Genomic DNA, 12,682 nt, shown 5'->3' with positions numbered 1-12,682 from the left:
TGCCGTAAGGCAAGAAGAGAAGAACCCAAGAAAGAGGACAGCTCGGCCCCAGCTCGAGTGTTTGCATTACACAAGTAGAAGCTGAGGTTTCTCCCTCAGTAGTTAAAGATCAGTTTGTAATCATTTTCATCGATGATATCCTAGTTTATTCTCAGTCTGAGTCAGAGCATGAGCAGCATCTGAGGTTGGTTCTAGAGAGACAGAGGGTACATAGACTGTTTTGCAAAGTTCAAGAAATGTTAGTTCTGGTTATCTCAGGTGTCCTTTCTTGGGCACATTGTTAGTAAGGAGGGGATTAAGGTGAATCCAGCAAAGATTGAGGCAGTCAAAGATTGGCCAAGGCCAAAGAATGCTTCTAAGGATAGAAGTTTCCTTGGATTGGCAGGTTATTATAGGCGTTTCATAGAAGGGTTCTCAAAGATTGTTACTGCATTGATTGAGCTAACACGCAAGAGTCAGAAATTTGTGTGGTCAGATAAGTGTGAAAACTGCTTCCAGGAACTGAAGCAGAGATTGATTACAGCTCCGATTTTGAGTCTTCCGACAGATCAAGAGTAGTTTGTGATTTATTGCGATGCTTCTCATCAGGGTTTGGGTTGTAGTCTGATGGAGTCAGAGAAGGTAATTGCTTATGCCTCTCATCAGCTGGAGTATGAAAAGAGATATCCCACTCATGATTTGGAGTTGGCGGATGTGGTCTTTGCTTTAAAGATATGGAGGCATTATCTTTATGGAGAGTAGTGTGAGATCTATACAGACCACAAGAGCCTGAAATACTTCTTTACACAGAAAGATTTGAATATGAGACAAAGGTGTTGGCTGGAGTTAGTAAAAGATTATGATTGCGAGATTTTATATTAGCTAGGAATAGCCAACATGGTAGTTGATGCTTTAAGCCGGAAAGGTCCGGGGCAGATTTATGGTGCGAGGCTTTTAGCCAGAGAGTTAGCAGATGATATGACGAGAGCTGGTATAGAGTTGCTGGTGGGCCAGATGGATAATATTACGCTACAGTCTACACTGTTGGAGAGAATTAAGGAGGGTCAGTTGAGTGATCCACGACTGATCAAGATCAGAGAGGATGTTTTTGCTAGAGCATCCAGAGATTATACAGTGTCTGATTTAGGCTTGCTGCGGTACAAGGGAGGGATATGTGTTTCGTTAGACACTACTTTCAGGTGAGAGATTCTGGATGAGGATGTGAGATCCAGGCACCACAAAGATGTATCAGCATGTGAGATCGTTGTATTGGTGGCTGGGGATGAAGAGAGATGTAGTGGAATATGTGGCTAAGTGCTTGACATGTGAACAGGTCAAGGCTGAGCATCAGAGTGGAATATGTGGCAGGGTTATTGCAGCCTCTAGAGTGGAAATGGGAGGACATCACAATGGACTTCGTGGTGGGCTTACCCAGGAATGTTGGTCAGCATGATTCTATTTGGGTGATAGTGGATTGCTACACCAAGTCAGCTCACTTCTTGCCAGTAAGGACTACATATACAATTAACCAGTATGCAAATCTCTATGTGAGAGAGATCGTGCGCCTTCATGGAGCGCCGAGGTCGATCTTGTCAGATTGTTTCCCTACTTTACTTCTATGTTTTGGGGAAGTTTACAGAAAGCCATGGGAATATAGTTGAAGTTCAGTACTGCTTATCATCCTCAAATAGATGGGAAATCTGAGAGGACGATCAAGATATTGGAAGACATGCTGCAAGCATGTGTGCTGAACTTTGGTGGATCTTGGAGTAAATATCTACCTTTGATAGAGTTTTCCTACAACAACAGTTATCAGTCTACCATTGGAGTTGCACCTTATGAGATGTTGTATGCTAGGAAGTGCAGATATCCCATTCATTGGGATGAGACAGGTGAAAGGAGATACTTGGATCCTGAGGCAGTTTAGAGGACCAGTGAGGCCATTGAGAAGATTTGAGCTCGGATGCTTCTCAGAATAGACAAAAGAGTTATGCAGAACCCAAGCGCAGGAATGTGGAGTTCCAAGTGGGAGACTATGTCTTCCTTAGAGTCTCACCGTGGAAAGGGGTGAGAAATTTTGGGAAGAAGGGCAAGTTGAGCCCTAGATTTGTAGGTCCATTTGAGATCCTGGAGAGGGTTGGTCAAATGGCTTACAAGTTGGCCTTACCTCCGGCATTGTCAGCCGTGCATAACGTGTTTCTTTTTTCAGCTCTTCGGAGGTATGTATCTGATGTGACTCATATTTTGAGCTATGATGATCTAGACCTTGAGGCAGATCTCTCCTTCGAAGAGCAGCCAGTCCAGATACTTGACAGAAAGGACAAGGGCCTCAGGAATAAGACGATACCTTTGGTTTAGGTATTGTGGAGGAACAACAAGGTCGAGGAAGCGACCTAGGAGCTGGAGTCAGATATGCAGAATAAGTATCCTGAGTTATTCAGGTAAATTTCGAGGACGAAATTTCTATAAGGAGGGGATAGTTGTAATGCCCTGAAATCCCTAATGCGATTTAATGGCTGGATGAGTAGGCTGGGATGGCCATAATATCTTTATTATGGCATTAAATGATTATATGCATGTTTATGTGAATTATTTTATAATATGATGTTAAATGCATGCATGTAGGTCCACATTTCATTGCAGGGGTGTTTTGGTAATTTGGCCCATTGAGGGCGTAATTGTATATTTGTATGCATGTCAGTGACATAATGTTGAGACCACATTATAATGTGGATTTGTTCGAGCCATTCGACATGAGACGATCTTTGAGTGAAAATTAGCGGTTTAGTTATAAAGAGATTAAATTCGGGGCGAGTCTCGAGGTGATTTTAATGATTAGAACCTTGCCGGGAATTAAATGGTAACAGGATATGAATTATTGGTATTTGAGAATATCGAGAGTAGCGGGAATTGGAGGGTGTTAATTATGATTAACGAAATAGGCGGAAAAGATCAATTTTTCCCTTGGGAGTCTTTAGAAACCTTTGTTTGACCTAGGGGTATTTTAGTCTTTTCAACCATAGGATTGATTTATGCCATGAAGGCTGTGGAAGTTTGGAGAAAAATAGAGCATCAGTTATACTTCTCCTGTACCTATTTTCTCTCCTTTTCTTCTTGGATTTTTGAGCTTCAGTTGAGGAATCAAGCTTGGGAAATAAGTCTTGAGAGCTTGGGAGTGTCTTCCACCATTGAAGAGCATCATAATCTGTGCTTGAGGTAAGAGTCTAGCCATTAAATTCCTGGTTTGCCCTATTTCTTTTATGGAATTCAGTTGATATTTCTAGGTTGGTTGATTGGTTTTGTTGGGAGTTTTTTGCTAGGGTTATTGTGGTTGTGATGCTTAGGACTTGTGGGGAAAGTTTTTGGGTTCATTTGACACTTAATTTTATGTTTGGAAGCATTGGAATCAGGTTGGGATTGGATAAGTCGAAGGATGAAGGTTCATGGGCAAAACTGGTTGGGTGTAGCGCTATAGCGCTCACAAGGGAGCGATACAGCGCTACCCAGGGTTGGCTTTGGGCGTTTTTGGTTCTGAGTAGAGCGCTGGGGCGCTAGTGAGTAGCGCAAGGGTGCTACTCTGTTCCTTCAGAATCTTGTTTTGAGCATTTTTAAGGGTTTTTGGCTTGGGGTTTCAATCCCAAAGGCCCAGGATCGAATCTACTCACCGTGAGGGTACGTTTCGGGGTCCCGAGAGTGGATTTGAGGTCAAGACCCTTTCATTGTTGATTTTCATTAATGGAGGTTATATTTGGTTATGACTAGGCGACCGCTAAAGGACTTAAAGTCAGATCGTTCTCAAGGGGCGTTCCGTTATTGATTCACACTCGAACCAGAGGTAAGAAAACCGAACCCTGTGTATATGACATGCGTGGTTGTTATAGAGGCATGTTGGCTGTTAAATGTGGACGTTGATTGCATATTAAATGCTTAGCAAATCTTGCTAACTTGTGTATGGCACTGACTAGTCAGGGTCGACACTGGTCGTGTATTACTGACCTGAGAGTCTGAAATGGCTTAAGAATCAAGAACACAGAGCCGATAAAAGATTAGATCTAATCGATATCAGCTTTGAATGACCCTGGGAGCATTAATGCTGGACCGACCCTAAGGTGGATGAAAATTATAAGCGCCTGACTAGTCTATGACTAGTTACTCAGAGCCAGGGCTTAAGGCCTAGGTGACTGTTTGTCACATGTCTAGGGAGCAGAATCCCATGGTTGTGACTCTGTGATCATGCAGTAGGTTATATTGGCGACTAGTTCATCGAACACCTATCTTGATAAGCTAGTGAAAGGATCACTTATTTGTAAAGCCCAGGTGACCCTATCGTCACATGGCTAATGGGAACGGAACCCACTTTAGTGACTTTTACAACTGTCACTCTTGTATTTTGGACTGAAAGTCCTGAATGATTATTATGATCATTGTTGATATTATATTTACGCAATATTGTGTTTTCTTGCTGGGCTTTGGCTCATGGGTGCTATGTGGTGCAGGTAAAGGGAAAGAAAATCTCACCCAGCCTTGAGTGGAGAGCTTAGGTGGTGCTGTGTACAAATGCGACAGCTTGACCACCATGGTCAAGGAGTTCTCAGAGGAACTAGGGGGTTTACCCTATTTTTGCCTATTAGGTCGGCGAGTTGTAAACGTCAAACTGTAATGACCATTTTTGAGTTGTAAATAACTTGCAAATGTTTTTTATGGGCCCATGAACAATTTTATATTTTAAATAAAATATATCCTTTCCTTTTGATTGGTTTTCCACCTTAACCTATTAATAACACCTAGAAGCACGTTTTTTACCAATGAACTCGATTAGCGAGTTAACTTCACGGTTCAACACTCACAGTAACTGTCCTGGGGTAACCAGGGAGTTATAGATATTCTCCCGAGACTCTTTGAGCTCGGAATACACTTTTAATACGGACAAGTATCTGTTCCCTTTATTCTTCTTTCTTCCATCTACCTTGAGGTTATTCCCTTCGTTTTTCTTCCTTTTAGAAGGGTTATCTCCAGGGGGTTTCGAAGTTGAGGGGTTTACCGAGGTCAAAGTAGAGTTCACATTTGTCGTTGTAGTTACAGGCTGAGAGGTCATGTTCAGCGCGAACCTCGCCTCTTCTACATTGACAAACCTCTAGGCCCTTCGGTTAAACTCGGTTAACAACCTGACAAGTTTCCTTTATAAGTCTTCCCAGAGGGGACTTCCTGGCATTATGCCTTCTCTAAGCGCCATCAAGTGACCACTATCATTGACATCTTGAGCTCGGGCCACTTCTCAGTTAAACCTCGTGAGGTAACTTTTTAGTGACTCGTTTTGTTGTTGTCGGACATTGGTTAAGGTTGAGGCTTTGGGCCTAATTCCAACCATAGACAATTGATCCAAAGATGTGATTGAATGCCTTTTGAACTTCTCAAACCAGTATTTTGCTGGTCCTGTAAGTGTGGCTGGGAACAGCATACATCTAAGCTCGTAACCCACATTGTTGGCTCGCATAATAGTGTTGAACGTGCTTAGATGGCTATATGGATCTGAGTTTCCATCAAATGGTGGGACATGAGGTATCCTAAATCCCTGAGGGAACGAAGATATGCGGGGCAAAAGGCTCGAGCTCTTCATCAAAATCTTCATCGTTGTCCCTGTTACGCTCGTTCTGTAAGAGCCTAATGCTCTATCAAGTTGTTTAATCCTTTCTTAGACTAAATCCACTGGAGGTCTAGCCTGGGCCTAAGGGGGCTGGTTATCATTAATAAAAACTCTAGCTCCTTGTCTCAGTACAAGATTATACACCATCCATTTGCGTCCATTCAGATGGTTTCATAGATCTGGGTTTGGGGGATTGTCTCGATCTCGATTATGGTTTAAGTGTTCCCGCAGATCAGGGTGGTTCCCTCTATTCCCTGCATGCCTTGGTTCTTTGTTGAAAATTCTCACGGACCTAGTGTAATATGAGCTTTCACTTACATAGCTCACAACTCAGTTATTACATGGTGTGTCCCCTGCTGGACTCCTTGTCCCAGTAGTTTGTGATCGTGACATTTGGCTTCCCATAGGCTGAGGAGCCCTGCGATCTCGGGTAGCTTCTCTTTCAATCCCCTGTCAGTGCCTAGCCCGTCAATTTCCATCTTGATGTGCAGGTTCTGGGACTTCCTAGATTGGCAAGGGGTGCCTTATTGGCGATGGTGGGTGTCGTATGGGAGATGGTGGCTGTCTCCCATTGCCGGGCCTAGATGGTCCCGAATTTGCCCGGTCATGCTTCGGGTTGTTTTGTGCAGCATCAGGATTTGGGTTCCGAGCCATTGAGGGGGCTCGGTTATTTTCCGTTCCTATTTGTGCTTCTACAGTCAGGTTGGTAGTACCCTCAGCTCGGTTACTCCTCTGAGGCCTTGGCTGAACTGGCTGGGATGCTGGTGGCGGCACTTGCTCTGCCCTTCTGGCAGCCGTGCTCCCACGAGGACGTCCGTTAGGCCTCCGAGGAGGTACCTGGGCGCCAGCAGCCTATTTGGCTAACTCTTCATTGCGTTTCATTGCTTCTGTCAAATGTTTGTGCAGTTGGTGATTTTCAAGCTCAACAATTGGAACATACCTTTCAGGACTGTAATACATATCCTCGTCAGGCCTGGGGGCAGGCGACCCTTGAGAGTTGGATGAATCATTCCTTTCTTCGGGATCCAGATCCATCATGGGCTGCTTTCCAGGCCGTCATGGGTAATCCTGAGCATGATGAATCTCCTCCTCAGGTATATGGGGCATTGGTTTCTCATCTGTATTGGTGTTACTTGCAGCGACCATTGATGATTTAAGAGTCTCTCTGACTAAACAGGCTCACGTCTTGTTTAATAGCTCTCAATGAAAGCACCAAACTGTTGACGCCGTTTTTCGTCAACTTAAAGAACAAGAGAAATTAAACAAAAATATACTAGAGGAAACAGAAAGTATAGACAGGATCTTTTACGTGGTTCAGCAGTTAAAATCTGCCTAGTCCACGAGTCTATGTTATTAACTTCTTGGAATGCTCTGATAGCTTTCTGGAAGCAATTGTAAACAAAATTTCTCAATATCCCTATTTTTTCTCTCTACAAATGAATTACCCCACTCTATTTATAGAGGGGTTTTCTGAATCTCTTCCCACAGATTTCGAAAAGTTATTTCACAAATCGAATAAAATAATTCCATTAAATGCATACAGTTATCACGTACGCGGTAATATCCCATGATATTTTGGATTTAATAACAAATTACATCAAATCCCTTAAAAATAGGGGTTTTATAACAATAAATACGTTCACACACAATTGACGAGCTTGGATGCTAGATTCATGTGCCTTCGAGACTGTTTACATATTGCAAGCTCATCTTCTTGGTTCGCTTATGCTCCCAACAAGTAATTATTGACGAAACCATCCTCTTCTAGCATACACCTCCCTCTTCGAGCTTACACCTCTCAAGCTCGAACCGTCTTGTCTAAGGGTAAGAAATAAATCAAGAAGTTTATACAAGTGTTGAACCATTGCTACTGTGAGTTGTGAGCCTAACTTATAACCTCGGAGCACCTCCGAGACTACGTAGTTTCCATGCTCACCAATCTGAGGTTGCCACTTGCTGCCTTAGCGTGACTGCCCCTGACTTGCGGGTCACATGATGACGGTGCTAATCTTGAGCATACGCCTTACGAGCCTGAGTTTCGAGATCAAAATTCCCATTCTCGAAATCTGGGTGTAACATTATTAATCACGCAACTTATATATACACGCCCATACATGTATATGTACATAGATATACACACCCATACATGTATATATATACATAGATATACACACATACATATATATATACTCACAACTATATATTACATGCACAGATATACAAATATTTAAGGACATAAACATTTACCTCTCGAAGCCTATCAAGTGTCCTTGAGTCTTTTCATATTAATAACGATCTTCCTATCCAACGCTTTGAGTACTTAGATCACAATCTTCCGGAATGTTCTCTACACCTCAAGATGTGGGTGGGCATATAGAGAACAAAGGTTTGTAATTCAGAAATCACAAGTTTATCTCAACACATGAGAACTTGGATTATGGCTTGAGAAATTTTGGAATAATAAGAGAAGAAGATGAATAATTTCTTGTTTGACAATTTTTCGAATCTCTTTTGAATCACCATTCTACTTCTCTTATTATGACATAATATATGTTGACGGTGAGAACTCGTCAACTAAGTTGAGTTGGAAGCAATTATCAAGTAAGGATCGTCAATAAAAAAGCTATAGAAATCAAAGTAATAACTCAAGAAAAATGACAGAATAACAATGGAGAAATCAATCAATCTTTCATTCACTCTCAAGCTTGTGCTACAGTAAAACTTCCAACCCCCTTTCAGGTGGTGTTAGAGTTCATTTTATAGTAGGCTCTAATGGCCCTGGGTACATGGTGGTCCAGGAGACCAAGGGGTACATAAGTACTATGTCAGGGGAGTGGCTTCAGAGGTTGTGGTCGTACATCCAGTACAGGAGCATGTGTCAGGAGGATGTCTCCACTACTTGTTCGTACCCATTTCTGATGAGTGGTGGCAGTCATAGTGGTGCAGGTGGTAGTGGTGTTGACTCTGGCTCCTGGCCGTAGACGTACGGGCCATAACTCTTATTCTAGCATCCCCACTGGCACAGGTGTCCGTACCCAGTACTAGACCGTACAAGTATGTTCCATTCGACTTGTACTGCAGCCCCTAAGCATTGGGGTCTCAAAGTGTAAGGAATGGGACCCTTGGTGAGTTTAATGGTCGTGGCGTGAGGTGGGGGTCTCGGGTCCTTGACATGAGATGCCTGAAGCACCCCGAGGTCACCCATGAGCATAGGTGATAGGCATGTGGCCTTGACGGATGTCTAAGGACACGTGGCCACCAGGTGGCGAGAGGCCTTCCTTGCGACTCCCTTGGTGGGGCGGCTCCTTTGATGCATGGCTTCACTCGCATGGCCACCAGGTGGCGTGGCTCCTACTCCCTCGCGAGGCCACGGGCGCGATCCTGAGGGCGCTCCAGCCAGGCCATGCGGGTGCGACGCCGAGGGCGCTCCAGTGAGGCTGTGGGTGCGACGCCGAGATGCTCCAGCGAGGCCACGGGCGCGACGCCAAGATGCTCCAGCGAGGCCACGGGCGCGACGCCGAGGGTTCTCCAGCGAGGCCATGCGGGTGCGACGCCAAGGGCGCTCCAGCGAGGCCACGGGCGCGACGCCAAGATGCTCCAGCGAGGCCACGGGTGCAACGCCGAGATGCTCCAGCGAGGTCACGGGCACGACGCCGAGGGTGCTCCAGCGAAACCATGCGGGTGCGACGCCGAGGGCGCTCCAGCGAGCCCACGGGCGCGACGCCGAGATGCTCCAGCGAGGCCACGGGCGCGACGCCGAGATGCTCCAGCGAGGCCACGGGCGCGACACCGAGATGCTCCAACGAGGCCACGGGCGCGATGCCGAGGGCGCTCCAGCGAGGCCATGCGGGTGCGACGCCGAGGGCGCTCCAGTGAGGCTGTGGGTGCGATGCCGAGATGCTCCAGCGAGGCCATGGGCGCGACGCCAAGATGATCCAGCGAGGCCACGGGCGCGACGCCGAGGGTGCTCCAGCGAGGCCTTGCAGGTGCTACGCCGAGGGCGCTCCAGCGAGGCTGTGGGCGCGACGCCGAGGGCCCTCCAGCGAGGCCATGCGGGCTTGGACGCGAGCCCATAGGCGCTGGGGTGTGAGACTATGTGCGCGAGATCACCTTGCACGGCATGATCCTAGGCCTGTGAGGCCGTTGCGAGAGGGTGGCAGCTCGATTGCCTCGTGGCTCAAGTATGCACTTGGGCCTCCACGGGACCTTAGTGCATGTCCTAGTTCTTTTATGGGCGTGGAATATCGAGTGTCTACACTTGTCCCCCAGTCTAGGAGAGGACCTTTAGGTGCTCTTGTAGACTATTCACCTTGATTCTTATAAATAGGCCTTCATGCATGTCCTAATAGTTTCACCTTACTTCTTTGGCTTAGTGGTTTGGAGAGCCCTTCCTTTTTCAAGAGGTAAGGGGTTCAATCCCTCACGGCCTCATTTTTGCCATAGTTCTTTTTATTTTGCTTTTTCACTTCATTTTCATCATTTCATCATCATTTTTTTTATTTTCAGTTTTTTTTTTTTTTTTACGTATGAGCTAATTTCTTGGCATGACTATTTGAAGACTAACACATATTTCCGGTCCATCCTTGCAGATGCGCATTTTCGACCCTTTGGCACTTTTCGCCCCTCGACCTCCTTTTGACCACAGCTCCGCCCTCTTAACCGCTTGAGGTATATTTTCTCTCCCTCTCCCTTTTTTTTTATATCGGGTCCAAACTAGCATTACTCGGGGTGGGGTACCTTAGCCTGAGCCTGTAGTGAGTTGGACCGTATACATGCCCCTCTTTTTTATACCCTATAGTGGGCCATTTAGGACGCTCGCATCTAGAGATATTAAGCCTATTCCTCTGTGTTTTGTAGCCATCCCCTCATTTATACGCGAACCCCTTTTCGCTTTCGGGACGAGGTCTCATGGCCAGTGACAGCCCGTCCGACATACCTCCGGGGGCTGAATTTATTGACCTGCCCTCAGACTCAGAGTCCCCTGAGGGCAATCCTCACCAAAACTATGACTCCTTAAGGCAGGCCCGCATCCGCCGCCTTGAGTACATTGCTGAACTTAAGCACAAAATTTGGGTAGTGGAGAGCGAAATTGACTCGGTGTCGAGAGGAGATGGAGGACCTTCACCCCCAGACCTTAGTGACCATATAGCGCCTTAGGATGACCCTTTTTGAATTTCGGTGGGAGTTAGAGTTTATGGAGGCACACCTTCCGCTAGAACCTCCCAACCCATCCTCGCCTGATGACGGTCATGGGGCTGCTATCGCCTCTCCCCAGCCCCTAGTCTCAGTTTTTCCTAGCATAGTGCTTCCGCCATCGCTCCCTCGATGGAAAACTCTTGCTAGGAAGAAAAAATGGAGGGTCAAGTGTTCTGCCTCTTCCTCACATCTTTCTTTTGATTTTGCAGATATGCGGAAAGCACGCCGACAGGTATCTATCCAGGAAGAGGACGACGCCCCTTTACTGGCGTCCAGTCTGGTGTCGCATGTGTCCGCGAACAAATTGAAGGAAATCATGAAGCACTACTGTGTTCCTCCAGAATATGCCCTATATGCTCCTCATGAGGCTTGCCGGGCCGACCGCCCTAGGGAGGGTCTGGTGGCTTTGAGCGAACACATCTTGAAGGCGGGTAGCACCATTCCCTTGCACCCGTTTTTCGTGGCGGTCCTTAACTACTTCGACCTGGCCCCCCTTCAGCTGTCACCCAACAGTTGGTTGACCCTAAGTTTCCTTTTTGTTTTGTTCAAGGAACGGGCTAACCGCACTCCTACGGCGCAAGAGGTGCACTTCCTGTACAACCTCATGGGATCCCCCAGGTCCAAGGGCTTCTACTATCTGCAGAAAGCCAATAGCGAGCTCCCCCTGATAGAGGGCTCAGTGTCCAACATGGGGTCTTGGAAGCAAGAATTTTTCTTTGTAGAGGGTCCTCTTTCTGTCCGTGAACACTTTCGCGATGGCCCCAGTAAGTACCCTGGTCCTCCTTTTCTTCTTGTTAGAACTTACTGTTTTGTATTCCTGCTTGCACTGACATTAGCATGGATCATGCAGAGCAATTTGCGACTCCTTCGGTCATTGGGACGGAGGCGGAGGTCGTGAATGACCTCATTAATGCAGACTCCGCCCTGAAGAAGGCGGCGTTCTTATTTACCATGGCAAATCTCGACCGCCACCAGCTGTCCCCGGTCTCGGACCCCAAGCTCCTGTGGTCGATTAGTGGGTCTAAAAAGACAATGGCTACGCCGGCTGAGCCGTTTCCAGACGATGGTGAGGCTGAGGAGGAGCCGAAGGGAGCCCCCCTTGAATGTGGGGGATCTCACCAGCGACCCCTGTCCCCCGGGGATGCCCCCCTTATGGCTCCTACGACCAGGACATGGCCTTTCAACCTCAGGACCAGCATGTCGCACCGGAATGTTATGCTTCCCCTGGCCCTGATGGCTGCGATGCCTTTCCTCAGGTTCCTTATGACATTGGATCACCGGGGGCTGATTTCGTCGACCTTACGGAGCCCCCCTCTAATCTACTAGGGTCTCAGTTTTTCCCCTTCACTGCGCCCCCTCCCGGTTCGGCGAGCGGATCGTCTGTCCTCCTCCAACCAGGTGCCCCCAGTACAGAGGGGGAGCCTTGGGTGACTCGGATGGCAACATCCTACGGACAGCGATACACTCAAATTTCCTCAAGCCTCCCTGTGTCCGACTGCAATGGTCTTGGGAAAGTGACTCAGTCGGACCTTGCGGACATCCTAAGGCGCGCCACGGCCTGGGTGAGTTCCTCCACCTTGCGTCGGTCATTATTATGTATGAATGTACATGCGTTTTTCTTTTTGTTACTTATTGTTGACGCCGTTAACTTTCTTGTGCAGGCCTACACCATGTCTCTACGGTATGCCTACTCGTCCAGCAACCTCTCCACGTCTACTGCTGAGAGGGACTGCCTTGCAGCCCGGGTCCAGGAGCTCGAGAGAGAGCTTAATGAAACTACAGCTAAGTTGTCGAAGGTCCAGACCAAATTTTCCGACTTGATACTAAGGAGGAAGGAAGCAAAGGCCAAGACCAAGAGGATAA

Source organism: Humulus lupulus, chromosome 1 (genome assembly GCF_963169125.1).
Source record: "Humulus lupulus chromosome 1, drHumLupu1.1, whole genome shotgun sequence".
In the NCBI taxonomy this organism is placed as follows: Eukaryota; Viridiplantae; Streptophyta; class Magnoliopsida; order Rosales; family Cannabaceae; genus Humulus; species Humulus lupulus.
Note: the sequence above shows the minus strand (reverse complement) of the source record.